The 17,577-nt window shown below is 48.7% G+C and overlaps 1 long non-coding RNA gene across 1 annotated transcript; it reads left to right on the top strand.

Annotated features, from left to right (window-relative positions):
• Positions 1-9,317: 9,317 nt before the first annotated feature.
• LOC124228786 (uncharacterized) lies at positions 9,318-17,213 on the top strand. The gene is made up of 2 exons (XR_006885787.1): positions 9,318-13,595; positions 13,701-17,213. It is a non-coding gene; the product is annotated as an uncharacterized LOC124228786 (long non-coding RNA).
• The last annotated feature ends 364 nt before the right edge of the window (positions 17,214-17,577 follow it).

The raw sequence follows: 17,577 nt of genomic DNA, 5'->3' as shown, positions 1-17,577 counted from the left end.
ACCAAGTGCCAGGAACACGGTATGGACCCCACTCTGGCTCTTACAGGGTCCCAGGGAGCTTTCTGTGGGGAACTGCAGGGCCCAGGATCTGCCCCAGCGGCCTGGTTCTCTCCCCTCGCAGCCTCTGGGGTGATCTGTGCACTGTCCCTCTTACTCTTCTGTTGATGTGACAACTGTGTGACCCACCAACTGTGTGTCAAAGCAAGGCCCTGCCTCTGCCCCTGCTGACCCCAAGGGCAAAGGCTCTGTGAGTCTTCTTCCAATTTATTTAACTGAGGGGTGTGAAATGTTCCGGGTGATCCCTGCGCGTGGTGACAGTTCAAACCCTGTCGGAGATACGGTGAGGTTTCTCTCTACTCCCTGCTTCCCTTCCTACAGAGGCAACTGTTGTGGCCAGTTGCTGGTTTCTTTCTAGAGAGTTCTGTGTCCATATTTCGCTACAGTGGTCCTGGTATACTGCATACCCTGGCTTGCACTTTGGGTTGTGTAGTTAACGGTATGTCTAGGAGCTCACTGCGATCTGTATTTATGGTCTGCCTTGGGTTTTTCAGTGCTGTATGGCAGTCCATGTTGCATCATCCATTCCTCTTTCAGGGAGCATTTGGGTTGTTTCCAGCCATTTTTATTGTGTATAAGGCTATTCTGGGTACCTGTCTACATGTGTTTTTATGTATAAGGGCAACTCTGACTGTGTGGGAAAGTTTCCTTTCAGGGGAATTCTGGGTCCCAGTCCATGTACCTTTCTAAATATGAGGGACGCCGCCAGCTTACACATCCTTAGGGAATTTGTTCCAATTGACATTCCCTACACCTTTACCGACATTGTGTTCTTGAACTTGGTGATTTATAAATATGAGAAGTAAAAATAGCATTTCATGGTTGTTTTGATGTGTATTTCTACTAGGCTGTGTACTTACTGATTTTTCAGATCTTTATATATTAAAGAAATTAACCCTTTGTCATTTGTGTTGAAAATACTTCCCCATTTGTCGTTTGATCTTTAAATTTTATGCTAAAACCTTACTGTTTAGAGTTTTAAATATATACATACTCATTTATCAGTGTTTCCTTTTATGGCTTTTGGATTTTATGAGTAGTTTAGAAAGGCTAATCCAGCTCAAGGTTATTTTTTTGTTAAACTCCACGTTTTGTCCCAGTTCGTTTAAGATTTTATTTTTATTTTCTATTTGACTCTTGGATCTATCTGGACTTTGGTGTAATGAGTGTTTTAGGAATAGTTAGCCATTGTCCCTACATAATTTACTGATGAGTACGTCTGTTCACCATTGATCTGTCAATTCATGTGCTGGTTCCAACTTTAAATATCGTAGTTCTCTACTCAATACATGGGAAGGACAGCCCTACCTCATTACTTCACTCTTCCTGAATTTTCCTGGCTATTCTTCCACGTTTACTTTTCCTTCCCTGCAATGTCTTCATGCTGTTGTCTTCCTGGGCAAGAATAAGATGTGTCTTTTCATTGCTCAGGTGTGCTTAGTGGGGCTCTGTAGTACGTGGAAAGCTGTGATCAGTGATGCTGGTCTTGGTCTGTCTGCCCTGGTGTCCGGGTGTCCTACCCTGCCCCCTGGCAGCCCCCATGCCCATCTTAATGACCACCCCTGTCACAGAGCACCTTGTGTTTTTTGCTGTGCCTAATGATTACTAGCTGCTGTCAAACTGACAGTGTCCAACTCAGTGGACTTGCAGATGCAATGCTCCTGAACACACTGGCCTGCTGAAAACGCCCGTGCGTTTGTGCAAACTCAGCTTGGGGACAGAATTGGGCCTGTTCTACGTGGAGGCCGGGAGGGTTTCCTTCTCTACCTCTGCCCCTGTGTGCTGGCTCCTGTCACTGGGAGGTTGTGTACCTGTGATGTCTATATGGAATCCTGTTCTGGTGGCCAGCACCTGACCCCGCGCTCGACCCCTGAACGGCCTTTTTCTCCTGTCCACGGCCAACTGGAAGTGTTTACAAAATGGGTCGAATGCTTCCCTGCCTTATCAAAGAGATTACACAGACCAGAATTTGCCATTTCTTCAGTGACCCAAGGCCACTCTCATGAACAGGTTGTCCTGTGTGGCACAAAGTGGTTCCTTTCGGGGCTGCTGAGGCGGAGTCCATTTGTCCCCTCACTGACTGTCCTCACCGGCCCAGCCATTCTAGTTAAGGGGCTCCTGTCACTTTCTTGTGGTCAGCCTACCCGTCCTTTACCGGGCTCGTGTGTGTTGTAGTAGAGGCCGAACTGAGGGTGCCTGGAAGCGAGACAACCAAGCCTTTGCTCCAGCTGCACCCCTAGGTCGGAGGTGGCCTGCATCTCTTCGGAAGTAATGTGTGCGGGCTTGTTTTTCAATCAAACTCTTCTGCTTTCTGCTGATTTTTTCTGACTTACTATTTAAATATAGTAGGATGCTTTTCTGTTTCCTAAGACATTGTTGTGCACAAATATGATTATTTCCTCAAGGGAATTTCTTGGCAGTGATATTACTGGCTCACAGAGTGTGACCAGTGTGAAGGTTCGACTCAGGTTGCCAAGTGTCCTCCTTAAAGTGGGGCACAGCTCAACCTTTGCCAGCCAGCAACATCAGCGGCTCTCCCATCCTTTTCCTGGCTCTTTTTGTTTTTATGTTGACTGATTGGAAGGCAAAAAACAGTGTCTCCATGGTTTAGCTTGTACCTTCTGCTTCTGTGAGGCTGAATGAGCACTGTTTGTGTTTGTGGCTGATCTCTGCATCTGCTTTGTGCTTGTGCGAACTCCTCACATTAAGGACGCTTACCCTCATACGTCATAGAATGTTTTTCAAGTCTGTAGTTGGCCTTTTTAATTTACATGCGGGATCTTGCCGACAGTTTTTCATTTTGTAGTCAAGTCGATTTTTATTATCATGCTTTCGTCCTTTGGTGTTATGCTGTGTTTTCCACTGGTTCCTTTGTGGTTTTGTTTTTGACATTTAACTCTTTCATTGATCTAGAAGTTGTTTTGGTTACAGATGAGATAAGAATCTAATTTAGTTCTTTCAAAATGGCTAGTCAATTTCCCCAACACCGTTTGCTGAATAATTCTGTTTTTTCTACTGATTAGAAATACCACTTGTTAATTATTGTTAATTAAATACTTTAATATAATTGAGTCTGTTTCTGAAATTTCAAGTGTATTCCACTGATCTGTCTTTCCTCATAGTTAACCCAATGTTTTTATTATTTTAGCCTTATAATATCTGATTTGACTATATGGTAATAGAGGTCCCTGTTATCCTTTTTTAAAGTATTCAGATTTTTATTGGAATTGTATTTCTTTTATAAATATATCACACTACTAAGACTTTCTATTTAGGAACTGGCCTCCCTGTTCATTCAGGATAGGATGATTTCCATGTCCCTCAGGCATTTTAGACCTCTCTTATGCCAGTTACGCACATTTATGAAGTTTGTTCCTGGAAATGTTATATTCTGTATATATATATGTATATATTCTGGCAATACAGCATCTCGGCTAAAAGTGTAGGCTTTCCAGTCAGATGACCCTGCTCTCATGCTGGACCCGCCTCTTACTTGTTATCTGTGTGACCATCTCTCTGCTTCAGTTTCCCCATCTGATAGAGGGGATAATCATATTATCTACTAAGAAGCAGGGTGAGGGTTAATGAAATACCATGAGCATAGTGCTTGGTGCTCTCCTGACAGCGAGCAAGCACTGTTCTCTTGGGGTTTCCAAGAAAGTGACAGTCATCTGTAATGATGACGTTGTCCCTGTGATGCGTTCCACTTTTCATGCGTCTCCCTCCTGCCGTGTTGGGATTGGCTGTAATTACTAATGAGCCGTGAGCACTGTGGTCTTGTTCCCACCTGAGCCTCTAGTGGGGTCCATCACAGTGGAGGAGGAGGGGCGGGCTGGGCCCCGGGAAGGGCGCATAACCCCTAGCAGCCCGCATCAAGTCACCCAAGGGGTGACTGTCCTGCTGGTGGTCCTCAAGACCAGTTGGGTGATCTTCCAATGGACATTTTAAATTTTAATATTTATTTATTGTAACAGGTATTTGAAAATGTCTGGTTTCCCATTTGTGGTGGTAATTATAAAGTTTCCTTTTAAAGTAAATTTCTTTTTTCTGTTTTTAATTGAAATATCATTCACAATACCATAAAATTCACACTTTTGAAGTGTCCAAATCGGTGGGATTAGGCTGTTCACAGTGTTGTGCAACCGTCACCGTTGTTCATTTCCAGAATGTTTTCATCGTCCCAAACAAGTTCACTCCCCATAGAACGATAGCTTCCCATCCCCCCTCCATCCCCAGTCACCTTTGTTATACTTTCTCTCTCTGAATTTGCCTGTTCTTGGTACTTCCTCTAAGTGGAATCAGACAGTGTGTATCCTTTTGTGTCCATGTTATTTCACGCAGCATAATGGTTTCAAGGTTCTACCTTGTTGTGGTGTGTAACAATACTTCATTTCTTTTTATGGCTGAATAATATTTCATCGTATGTAAACCACATTTTGTTTATCCATTCATCAGTTGGATATTTGAGTTGTTTCCACTTTTTTGGCCATCATGAGTAAGGCTGCTATGAACATTTGTGTACAAGTTTTTGTGTGAACATAAGTATTCAATTCTCTTTAGTATATACTTAGCAGTGGAATTGCTGGGTCATATAATACTCTGGGTTTAACTTTTTGAGGAACCACCAAACTGTTTTCCAAAGTGGCTGCACGATGTTACATTCCCACCAGCAGTTTATGAGGGGTCCGGTTTCTCTACAATCCTCCTAACACTTGTTTTTGTCTGGCCTTTTGGTTATAGCCATGCTCATGGGTGGGAGGCGGCCCCTCAGAATTTTGATTTGCATTTCTCTGATGACCAGTGACGTCAGGCATCGTTTCATGTACTTGTTGGCCGTGTGTCTGTCTGTCTTTGGACAAGTGTCCATACTGATGCCTTGCTCACTTTTTAACTGGGTGTTTGTCTTCTCATTGTTGAGTTGTAAGAGTTCTTTACTCTGGATACTAGACACTTATCAGACATATGGTCTGCAAATATCTTCTCCCATTCTGTAGGTTGTTGATTCCACTTTCTTGATAGTGTCTTTTGACATAAAATAAATTTATATTTTAAAAAGGAATTGATTTAAGGAAAAAAGTATAGGACTGACTGTACTCAGATGTGGCATAAAAATCTGAAGGTGTCATGTGAATGACTAAGGTGTGGAGGGTGTCCCCTATGAGGCCACAGGCGCCTGGAGGCAGCGAAGAGGGTGAAGCTGAAAGGAGAAGCGCTGCCCGGGGTCGGCAGTGCGAGGTCAGCGGCTCCCCTGTTGGGTGTGCTGCGACCGTTGTGTGTTCGATGGCTCGGAAGCGGTTTTGTTTTTAAGTCAGTAATAGATACTGGATGTATTAAAATGTCCTTCCTTCATCTTTTGGGATAAGCATCAGGTTTTTCCCTTTCATCTTCTGACGATTAACCATATTAATGGGATATTAAGCCCTCCTGTGATTTCTGAGACAAACCGCTCCCGGGCCTGGAACTTTGGTGACACAGAAATGAATGAGAAGGCCCACTCTGACTTCAGGGTCTCGTCAGGCAGGTTTGGTGTCACATTATCAGGAAAGGCAGAGACACAGTCAAGAGCAGTGGCTAAGAGGACAGCTTTGACAACTTGGTCTCTATTCCCTGCTTTGCCACTTAACAGCATGTGATTTGGGCCAAGTTTCTTAAATTCTTGAAGCCAGTTTTCCCTTGGTTTGTGTGACGCTGCAGCGAGGTGGCACGGTGCAGGCACCCAGTGAGTGAGGGGCGCGCTCTCTCCTGTCCCTGTGGTGACAGAAACACCGCAGGCAGGTGCCCAGGCGACTCTGCAGGGATCGCACAGCCTGGAGTGTTCTGTAACACCGCCCGGGGCCGCCCCTGCTTTCTGGAGGTTCAGGGCTGCTTTGAAAACTTTGTCAATTTCTTCCTGAGTCACTGGGCTGGTCAATATCTATTTCATCGTAAGTTCATTCTTCGAAGTGATGTTTTCTAAGAAAATTGCCTTTTCATGTTTATTAGTGTAGAATATCTATTTACATTTTCATATCCTCTTTATGAATAGTTTTTTCACTTTGTTCTTATTCCTAGTTTCTCTTGCATAGACTTCCAAGAAATCTATTTTATAGGGCTTTTCAAAGAAGCAGCTTTAGATAAAATAAGCCATGCTCCCGCTTTCATTTTGTAATCCATTGACTTCTACCTTTATTTCATTAATTCTTCCCTCTGCTTTCCTGGGATTTTGTTTTGTGGCCCCTTTTCTGGAGTCCTGCAGTGCATGCTTCATTCACGTTCAGACGCGCCTACTTTGAATGGTAGAAAGGAGAGGCGAAGTGTGGTGACAGAGGCTGTGGGTGACAGCCCCCTCCAGCCCTGCTGTGCCGTCACCGCTGTGACATGGACAGGGTCCTCCGTGTTGAGGTGTGGGGCCACCCAGGAGGGTGTGGGCGTTCCTGCTGGCGCCAAGGCCCAGCAGGAGTTCAGCAAAGTGAAGCAGTGAACTGCTGTTGCCTCATCCCACGGAGTTCTGATTTCTCATGGTCCCTCCAGCAGCATCCTCCATGCCCAGACACTGAGCTGCTCCCCACGGTCACAGGCAGACAAGATGACCTGTCCTGCCTTCATGGTGCCCTTCTCACAGGGGACAGGCCTCAGGTGGTGATTATACAAATCATGAGTTAATGCAGTTGCTTAACAGCCACAAAGGAGTGTAGAGCAGCCTGAGAGTGACAACAGAAACCCCCAACCCCAGGGAGGGAGGGGACCTTTGGGCTCTCACTTGAAGGGCAGGAAAAACTGTAAGGAAGAGCATTCCCAGCTGAGTGAACAGTGTGAGCCAAGCCTCTGAGCTGTGAAGGGGACTGGCTGGAGCCAGGGGGAGTGCACGCTGAGGCTGGCGGGGCCCTGTGTGAGGATTCAGAATGGGACCTCTGAAGGCCCATCTGTATTTGGGAAGGGTTTGTCCTTATTTTCTATGTGCTTTGTAGTTTCAGTTCAGATATATAATTTTGCCATAGTTATTTAAGAGTATGCTTTAAAATTTCCAAGTGTTCAGAAATTTTTGTTTTAACTATTGCAGTCAATTTCTAGTTTAATGAATGATTATCTGAGGACGTGACCTGCAGAGTTTCTGCCTTTTTGAATCTGTGACTCCCTTTCTTCATTGCTTGAGGTATGATTACTTTTATAAATGTCCCGTGGCAGGTGAGAAGGTATTTCTGTCATGTTCCACGTTCTGGACCAGCCTCTCTGGGTGGTTTTGGGTCCAGTCCAAATCCACTGTATGCTTGTGTGCGTCTGTCCTCAGCACCACCTCTGGTCCTCTCCCCTTCCCCCGGGACGCCTTGCCAGTGTTGTTAATCCACTCAGGGCCACAGGGCCCACCTGCCCCTGTACCCCCTGCGCCCCCACCCCACAACCTGGCCCTCTTGTTTGCATTTGACTGAAGTACCTGTCAGGGGGTTATTTTCAATTTTTGAACATTGGAATTATTTTTACATGTCTTCTGCTTTCTGCCCATATACGTGTGTGTATTTTACCCATTGTGATTGGCATTATTTTGCTTTTCCAGTTTCGGGTCATGTTGTGGGCATAGTTACCCATGCTGAAAGAACCCACCCGTTGTGATTGAGGCCCTCTGGGCCATTCCAGGGTGTGAGCCTGTCACTTGTGGGCCCTGGGGGCCGGTTCCAGCATTTTGTGATAAGAAATCCCGCTGTCACAAATGTCTTTGGACAAATCCCCTTTTAACCCTCAGGCTGCTTTGGGTTCACGTTCCCCACTGGCCTGGTTCTCCCTGCTCCCCGCCCTGTGCCCTCCACGTGGTTCTGAGTGGCCGGTTACACCTTCCTGTCTTCCCCACCGCCCTGCCGACACAATTTTTAAGTCTTTGCTCAGTGACTGTGTGTGTGTAGTGGCTCCTTGAAGCCATTTTAATGTTCACCCTTTTAGCCGGTGGCACGTTTCCCTGTGCAGGTCACCCTCTGGGTTCCCCACGGTACGGACCGTGAGGGTCTCGTCACTGACATGTTAATTCTTTGCTCATCTCACACAGGATGTTTTGACTCCCCCCATTTCTCAGCCTTTTAAGGCCAGAGCTTTGTTGCTTTGTCATCAGGTTGGGACTAGAAGGCCGCGCACGTTTCCTCTCTCCTGCTACACTCAGTAAGTGCCTGCTCGTTGTGGTGTGTCTGGGGGCTGAAGCTGAAGGGAGGCTGTGAGGAGATGGGCTAGGAGGAGGGACAGGGGTGTGAGGGAGATGGAGGCTCTGAGCCACCCCGGTGGTCCCCAGACCGTGGCGGGTGTGTGTGAAGTGAGGCAGGCTCTGCTCACATTCCTCGGAATGAGTAGAGGACCCTGTTCTCAGCCTGACCTGATGCTCTGTGACCCTGAGCAGGTTTCAGCCTTCTCTGAACCTCAGCTTCTCATCTGGACCTTGCTGGAAAGGGGCTTCTCAGCTCCTCAGGCTGACGGGGGCGTCCAGGGGCCCTCTCCCCATGAGAGGCCGGGACAGGACTCCTGGACGATGACCGTAGAGCTTGTGGGGGGCGCTCCCACTTGACCCGCTGCCAGCCCAGGGAGGGCAGAGCGTGGTCTGAGAACAGTGGGTGCTACAGGCAGCGGGCTGGGAGGGTGGCCAAGGGTCCAGGGTGGGCTTCATGTACCCCTGGGGCTCTGGTGATTTAGACTTGTCCTCCCTGGAACTCAGACTCTGGGGTGAGAGTTCATGTGAGGAGAGAGGCTGGTGGGGGCACGGTGCTGCTGACTTCCGGTTCCCAGGAAGATTCCACAGCTGCCGATGGCGGAGAGACCCGAGGACCGCAGGTGAGGCCGGGGGCGCATCTGTGAGCCCGTGCGGCCGGGGCACAGCAGACCTGGAGGGCCATTGGCCTGTGAGCGAGGCCAGAGTGCTCAGAGTTCCCCCTAGTTCTTAGATTTCCTGTTCTGATGAAAAACTCAAGATTTTTGCCTTTAATTATAAAAGTAATCTGCATAGCGTTAAAAATTCAAGCCACGGAGAAGGTATAAAATGAAAGTAAAATCCTCTCCCCTCACCCAGCCCAGCCCTACTACACAGAGGGGGCCTCTCCGGTTTCTTAGAATCTTTCTGGAACCTTGTATACACACACACAGGCTTGTCACTGCTGACGCCGTCCTAGAACAAGCAGGATTGTAACTGGTTCAGTTTGCCTGTCTGACTTCACGCGCTCCTGCAGTGGGACGTGCAGCCCGCACAGCGGGAAACACGTGGACACGGAGCCGAGGGGACACGTGTCGTGTCCCCCCCCCCCCCCCCCCCCCCCCGCTGCACTGTGAAAGGGCGTCAGGGTGGGGAGGCTGAGCCTGGGAGGGAGGGAGGTGCGGAGCCGCCGCAGGTGTTTCTTTTACTGGATGCGGCTCATGGCCGCATCCAGGTTTTGCTTTTCACCTTTGAGTCTGTGAGAAAAGGAGCAGGAAAAAGCAAAAGGCGCTGGTGGCAGCACACCCAGCACTGCTGGGCCGGGGTTCAAGTCCCCGTGGCGTCCCTGCTTCTTTCCTGCTTCTGCTCCAGGCCCTTGCCCACCCCCCCATCAGGGGCTTCCTGGTCCCCCAGGAGAGAGGTGTCAGGGTGGGGTACCTGGGGCCCTCTCCCAGGAGCACTCCTGCTCACCCCCGTGGGGCAGTGGGGCCAAGACAAGAGGGCAGGGTCCTGCGGGTCCTCTCAGGAGCTGCCCGTCCCCTGGGCCACATGTAGCAGGTGAATTAGCACCATCTGCCCACTCCTGTGGGAAGGGGAGGAGGAGAGCCTGGGACCTCCGAACCCCAAGGCTGAGGGGCCCTGGAGTGGCCACACTCCTCAGGGTGTGCTCCCCACCTGGCCTCTCCATCCCGGGCTCCCAGGATCAACTCACCACCACCCTCATCTCTGCCTCCGAGGACCAGGATGGCTCTTCCAGGGAGGACTGGGTGGATGAGGTCAAAGGGGAAGTGGTCTGGCTAGAGGCTAGTAGGGCCAGAGTGGCCCTGGGGGAGCAGGAAGAGAAGGACCAAAAACAGGCCCTGGTGCAGGAAATGCAAATGATGGTGGGTGGCAGGAGGGGCCAGGGTGGGCACTGCGGTCTGAGCCTGTACTCCAGGCACCTGGGACCTGGAGGAGGATCCAAGGAGACCCCCCCCCCCCCCAGCCCCACGGCTTGGGACCCAGCAGGAGCAGTGTGCTGTGATCTTAAGCTCCCACGCAAGCTCACAGCGGCTGCCTCCTCCTTCAGTCTCTGACATTCTCTGCTCCTCTCCCAGCTTGGGCCAGCCTCCCCATCCCTCCCACCCCCCCAGAAAGAGGTCAGAGGGTCACAATCCACTTCCTTGGCCATCATGCTGATGCTTCAGCACCTTGGAACAGGGCTGCTGGGCTCCAGCCTGACCCCATGATTCCCCAGGGGCCCCTCCCATCACTGCAATCATCTCTTCCTTTAACAGCCCGCCTCCCAGAGGGAACAGCTCACCCACTAGCCAGACGTCTCCCTCTCTTCTCACCTGGAGCTTGCTGTGGGTGGTCCTTGTAGATACGGTGGGTGATGTTGGGCACCTGGAAGCATCTCATAAAGTGGGGCAGGTTGGGTGGGAATGGGGGGTCTGAGAAGGGTAGAGATGACAAGGCAATTCTCCCTAGGCCTCATCCCCCCAGAGCTGAGGACCTGTCCCTTCGAAGAGTCTGCAGAGGGGCAGGGCACTAGTTGGCCAAGCCACCTTCAGATTCCAGGTCAAGGGCCTCCCGTCTCCCTAAGTTTAGAGCCAAGACAAGATAGTTCACCCTGGGACCCCAATGTCCAGCACAGGGCCCAGCACTGAGTAGGTGCTCAATAGGCATCTATGGAATGAAGGAAGAAATGAATGTATGAAGAAAGAAAGCAGGGCCACAGCTGCTGTGGGTCTTTAGGTGGCCCTCTGAGAATGACCTCTCCCTTCTTTAGGCCAGGAAGTCCCACATAGATCTCTGAACAAAGGAACAGCATTCTAAGTGACTTACGTGGATCTTCATTTTATCCTCCCAACAGCCCTCTGAGGTCAGGTGCAGCATTAGCTCTATGTTGCTGAAACTGAGGTTGGGAGAGGCTAAGTGACTAACTCAAGGTCACACTAGCAGTTAAGTGGCAGGGCCAAAATCAAACCCAGGTTCACTGACTTCCATGCCTGTGTTCTTCTCAGCATGCCACACGTCCTTGAATTAGAAACCACAAGAAGGGATGGGAGAGGGAGGCTACGGCAGCAACACAGGCCTGCTGCAGGCATCCATGCCCTTGGTCCTCTCTGCGCTTCCCTTTCTCCCATCTGGGAAGGCCCTGCCCTAGTTGTGCGGGTGGGTACCAAGGAAACAGAGGACTCTACTTCTGGGCCCTACCACAAGCCTGAGGTAGATGCCAGCCCTGGGGGATCTTACCACAGGTCCTGTTTCCACCAGGCAGACCACAGGTTAAGGCAGGAGTCCATGGAGTGTGGGGGTAGGGCTCTTCTACAAATTCCAAGGGCCAAGGTGATGGATACTGCTGCCCTCACAGTACCCTTAGAGGTCCCCCAACCTGCAAGCTACCTCATGTCCTGGGCTCACATGAGGTGGAGGTGCCAGGCATTCAAGATGAGACATTGTGTGTGTTTGGGGGCTTTGGGATGCTTCTGGGAGCAGCAGGAGCTCCACAGACAGCACTCAACCACAGGCTCCACCATGGTAGGGTGATTAGGCAGCCCCCGGGTCTGTGTCTGAAGCAAAGAAACAACCATCTTCCTCTCAGCCGCTGGCCTCCAGGGATGGGCAGAAACTCAACAGGTGAAAGGAGAGCATGCCAGGTGGGGAGCAAAGCAGCAGCAAAGGCCTGGAGCTAGAAAAGCATTGAGTTCAGTTCATCAGGAGCCCGGGAGACTGGTGGGACACGAGGCTGGAAAAGGGCTGGGCTCTGATGAGCCTGCTTCTCCAGAGCATCTGCGGGGCTCAAGTGAGGAGATGCATTTGAAGAATTCTGAAAAAATGTCTGGATCACAAGTCTAACTCAACATATTTCCATTTTATTTACTTATTAACAGTAATTTATGTTTCGCTTACTCTGTGCCAGACATTGTTCTAAATTCTTTATAAATATATTAACTTACTTAATTCTCACAACAATGAGTAGGTTCTATTATTTCCATTCTCAGATAAGAAACCTGAGGTACCAAGATGACGTGACTTGCCCAAGGTCATACAGATTGTATGTCATGGAGTTGGGATTTGAACTCAGTCTGGCTCCAAAGTCTGAACCATCACACCAGGCCAAGATCTAAGGTTTTCAATATTTAAAAGTCTATCTTTCTGGGACAGGCTTTTTCCCAGCTTTCCCCAGTTTTGGTTTTATGCTAAGTGGGAGTCATATGTATTTCTTTCAATCTTACAAGACAGTAATTATTTCTACCCAGCTTCACAGAAGAGAAGAGTTAGGCCGGGAGAGAGTAAATTCTGAGTTGGGTTTCAGACCTAGATTTTGTCTTAAGGATCCTCTTCGAGTATTTCTCTTTCCAACAACCCCCCACCCCCACCCCACCCATCGCTGGACTAGGCCTGATGGCTACAATGGGAGAGGCAAAGCGGGACGGGTTGGGGGTCCGAGGCTCTGGGACGCACTGATCCTGGTCAGTCTCATCTCCCCCGCTGTAGCTGGAGCCACCTGGGACGTCCCGGGCCGCCCGCTCCCGGGTTGCGCCCTCTACATCCTGGCCGCACCTGAAGCCCCGCCGCGGGACCGTCTGCCTCGCGCACCCGTCGCCAGCCCGCTCGCTCGCTCTGCACCCTAACTCTGTGCTTAAACAGAGATGTCCACCTCGAATGAGAAAACCGAGGTTCCAGCGGAGCACTCTGCTCCAAGGTCCCGACAAATAGCTAGGCTTCCGTCCGAGCGCTAGGCGAAGCGGCTCGCATCCTCTGCCGCGTGCCAGGCCGGCAGGGAGCCCGCTTTCCACCTCTGCGGGACCGACCGGAGCGCAGACGTCACTATCTCAACCCGCCCCTCTGAGAGGCTCGGCGCGCCCTGGACAGCTCCTGCGCCTGCGCAGACCGCGGAGGGGCGTGGCGAGGAGGACGGGGGCGTGGCCTTGGAGGAGGGCGTGAGGCGGCGCGGGGCAGTGACGCAATGCGCCCCTAGTGGCGGGTGTCGCCCTCACTGTGTACCCTCGGGATTCGGTTTCCATGGTTACGGCGGCGCGAGGCAGAGTCCCAGGTAAGATCCCCGTAGAACTGAAAGGTGACACCTGAGGGACTGGAGCCAACGGGGCTCGGGAGAACGGAGAAGCAGGGCCGGACCCCGGGCCGGCGGGAGGCCCGGCCCGCCCCGCGCGTGTCCCTCCTGCGCGCTCTGGTCCTCTCTACCCCGCGGGTCCCGTAGGATGCTGTCCCGTCCACAAGCGCCCTTCGGCCCCACGAACTGTCCTGGACTCCCACGCCCCTCCTCCTGTCTCCCCCAGCTGCTGACCTCACTCTTCTCCGTCCTCAAGTCGCCAACATGCAGCTGTTTGTCCGCGCCCGGGAGCTGCACACTCTTGAAGTGACCAGCCTGGAGACAGTTGCCCAGATCAAGGTGAAGATAAGAGTGTATCCCTGAGGGTCCGTAACCCACGGCCCTTTGCCTGTCCTCCTCTGGCTTCCTCGGAGAACATTCTTGACTCTTCCTTTCTTCCTTAAGCCTATGTAGCCTCCTTGGAGGGCCTCACCCCTGAAGATAAGGTGGTGCTTCCGGCGGGTTCTCCCCTACGGGATGAAGCCGCCCTGGGTCAGTGTGGGGTAGAAGCCCTGACGACCGTGGAAGTGGTTGGCCCTATGCTAGGAGGTGAGTGAGGATACAGAGGCCCCAAACTGGTGCCCAGGGACTATTCATGACTTATTTTGATTGCCCTGCACGATGTCTAACATTTTTTGTTTTAATTCACAATATCTAAAAGTCAGCCGATTTTTGTGTTAAAATTCATGGCTGGCTTTGCTTCCAAAATTGGGAAGATCTGGCGACAATGGGCCTGTGGTCCCACATACCAATAGCTGACTAGTGCCAGCCGCCTTTGGACAGTTCTGCAGTTTCCTGCAGTCCCCACTCCTTCCTGTTGCGCCTCATAACCAGTGTCAGGTACCATTTAGCATCAGGCTTGTGCTGATGTTTCTCTTATAGTAAAGAAAAGTGAACTCTCTTTTTGTACCTATGTCTCTATGAAAAGTGAGAAAACGAAAGGTGAATTGAGAGCGTCGCATGTTTCAAGAAAAGTGGGAGCGAGCGTATTTCTTTGTGGAAGTAAAGAATAGCCCTATGTGTTTAATATGTAACCAAACTTTGTCGGTGTCAAAAGAATACAACTAAAGACACCATTATGAATGAAACCATAGTAAGACTTTTGACTGGTATACAGAAAAGATGCGTCATGAAAAACTTAAGGAACTAAAAAAAGGACTAAACCTTCTCCAGCATTTATGATCGAATGCAAGTAAAATAAGTGATGCTGCTGTGAAATGCAGTTATGTAATAAGTGAAAAAATTGCCGGGCCATCAAAACCTTTTACAGATGGTGAGTTTATCAAAGACTGTCTATTGCGTGCAGCTGAAATCATGTGTTCGGAACAGAAACAAGCATTTGCAAACATAAGTCTAACTGGAAATACTGTTGCTCAGCGAGTAAAAGATATGGCTGAGAACTTACAGGACAAGTTGTGGGAAAAAGTGAAGTTATTTGTGACATTTTCTATTGCAGTTGATGAGAGCACATACATAAATAATACAAGCCAGTTAATTATATTTATCTGTGGTGTTGATGAGAATTTTGACATCACTGAAGAACTTTTGGACGTGGTACCCATGACAGACCCAACATCTGAAAATGACTTATTTTTATATGTTGAGAAAAGTCTTGAAAAGTTTAATGGTGACTGGTCAAAATTAGTGAGTGTGACCACAGACGGTGCTCCTGTGGTCTGTGAGAACACTGGACTTGTTGCAAAACTTAAGTCCAAGGTCAGAATGTTTTGCAAGGAAGCAGAACTTAAATCCATTCACTGCATTATTCACCGGGAATTGTCTTGTACCAAAAAGTTAAAACCAGAACATGTCATGGATGTGGTGATTAACACAGTGAAGTGGATACGTTCCCGTGGCTCCAGCCACAGACAGTTCGGTGCTTTGCTTGAGGAACTGGCTGCGCGATAGGGTAATCTCCTTTACTATACTAAGGTAAGGTGGCTTAGTCGTGGCATGGTGCTGAAGAGATTTTTTGAATTGATAAAAGAGATGGATTCGTTCATGTCATCCAAGGAGAAATCCCTTCCCCAGCTCACCAGCAAAGACTGGCTCAGAGACCTGGCCTTTTTGGTTGACATTACAAACCATCTAAACATTTTGAATATTTCTCTGCAAAGACATTCACAAGTAGTTACACAAATGTATGGTACAGTTTGCTCTTTCCTAGCAAAATTGAGTCTTTGGGAAACTCATTTGGCAGTAAATAATCTGGCACGCTTTCCTACACTGAAGTCAGTTTCCAGAAATGAAAGTGATGGCTTAATCTACATCCTCAGAATTGTAGAGTTGAAGATTGAATTCCAAGAAAGGTTCTTTGATTTCAAACACTATGAAAATGAACTCACATTGTTTAGCTCACCTTTTTCAATTAACATTGACAGTGTTAATGAGGAATTACAAATGGAAGTTATTGAACTACAGTGTAATACGGTACTGAAAACTAAGTATGATGCCACTGGAATACCAGAATTCTACAAATACCTCAGCAAGAGTTACCCTAGGTATAGAAACCACTGTGCAAAGATTCTGTCCATGTTTGGAAGCACCTGTGTCTGTGAACAGCTGTTTTCTGTTATGAAATTGAGTAAAACTAAATTTCGCTCCCAGTTAAAGGATACAAGATTGAATTCAGTTCTGCACATTGCAACTCGAAATATGAGACCAGACATTGACATCCTGGTGCAGAAAAAAAGGTGTCAGGTTTCAGGTTCCAATTCAAGGGAGTAACAGATTATGAAATAAAATTTTAATAATTAAAGATTTCTGTTTTTTGATATGTATTTTAAAATTTTATATTTGAAATATCTAGTATTATAAACTTTGTATATTACGTGCTGGCACTGTGGTTCAATAAAAAAATAAGTTTAGGTGGGTTTTTTCTCCAGGCATTTGATTTTTCATAAACCTGGCCCATTGTACTTTTTTTTTTTTACCTACTTGGCTGACCAACAGTAGTTTGAGACTTCTGCCTAATAGAGTTAGTTACCATGACTAGTTTTTGGTTTTTTTGCTGAGGAAGATTCGCCCTGAGCTAACATCTGTTGCCCATCTTCCTCTATTTTGTATGTGAGCTGCCACCACAGCATGGTCACTTATACATGAGTGGTGTAGGTCCACGCCTGGGGACCAAACCCGGGCCACCAAAGCTGAGTGCACCAAACTTAACCAGTAGTCTGCTGGGGCTGGCCCCCATGATTAGTTTTTATGGATTTTTTACTTATCTCAAGCCAGGGAAAAACTCACTTGCTGCCTTGAGAAAAATGTGCCTGAGCTGTAGAATTTCTGTGGATGTTGGAGCCAGGTTGTGCTAGTTATCAATTTATTGCCTCTCAGCTCCAAATTCAGCCTTCATTGTCTGCTCTCCAAAAGCGGATCTGAGCCCTTTAAATATCTTTCCTCTGACAGCAGGCATGATATTAAATTTTGTCAGTAGAGGGCACTGGAGACACATTGCAGAAGAAAGGCGTTTTCTTTCCTGCTTTGCCCACTTGGCAGGCCTCTGCAATGTAGGTGGCTTCTCTTGCGCCAGGCTCCTGCAGTGCCCAGCAGTCAGCAGCACCCAGGAGCCAGCAGCGTACCCCTTCAGGCAGTTTTGTAATGGAGTCCTTCTGCTGAGACACTTCCCCTTGAACAGCTTTCCCCAGTACCCTAAAGGGCAGATTTCCAGCAAATTCTGTCAGTGTGGCACTGCAGTAATTTCTCTGCTATTCTGTAAGCCTGAACCATGTCCTAGCCAACAAGGCCTGGATTTCAGCCCTTCAGTGGGGAGCCTTTTCCTTGGGCATCTGCTCAGCCCTGGGGTAGTGGCCACTCCTTATACCTGCTGTTTCTTCAGAATTCTTCTTACAAACCAGTTCCTTTTTATTTCAATCACTTGTTGTAGTTAATAATTTTTATATTAAATCACTGTTCAAATTACTGTGTGGTTTCTGTCTCCTGCTTGGATCCTGACTGATATAAGCCCTATTTCTTAGCTGTCTTGGGATTCCCCCCAAAATAACATTTGGATTCTGGGCAACAAAGAGGACAGATGTCCACACACACAGGTCTTGGCCTTTCCCTGGGTCAGTGAGTCACCTAATGGAACAGATGTCCCTGGGAGCCATTACACTTGATTAGGCATACCGACTCTTATTGTGGTTATAATAGCTGGTTTTAACTGCTCACTGTTGTAGCTCAACTTTAACCTAACTTGATATCAGAAAAATATGATTGGTTGAGCCAATTCAGTAAGTATCTATTGACAACATACCACCTGTAAGGCCCTACTCTGACTGCAAGC

This window comes from Equus quagga, chromosome 17 (genome assembly GCF_021613505.1).
Source record: "Equus quagga isolate Etosha38 chromosome 17, UCLA_HA_Equagga_1.0, whole genome shotgun sequence".
Classification (NCBI taxonomy): Eukaryota; Metazoa; Chordata; class Mammalia; order Perissodactyla; family Equidae; genus Equus; species Equus quagga.
The sequence above is the reverse complement of the archived record's forward strand: the minus strand, read 5'-3'. Positions and strand labels throughout refer to the sequence as shown.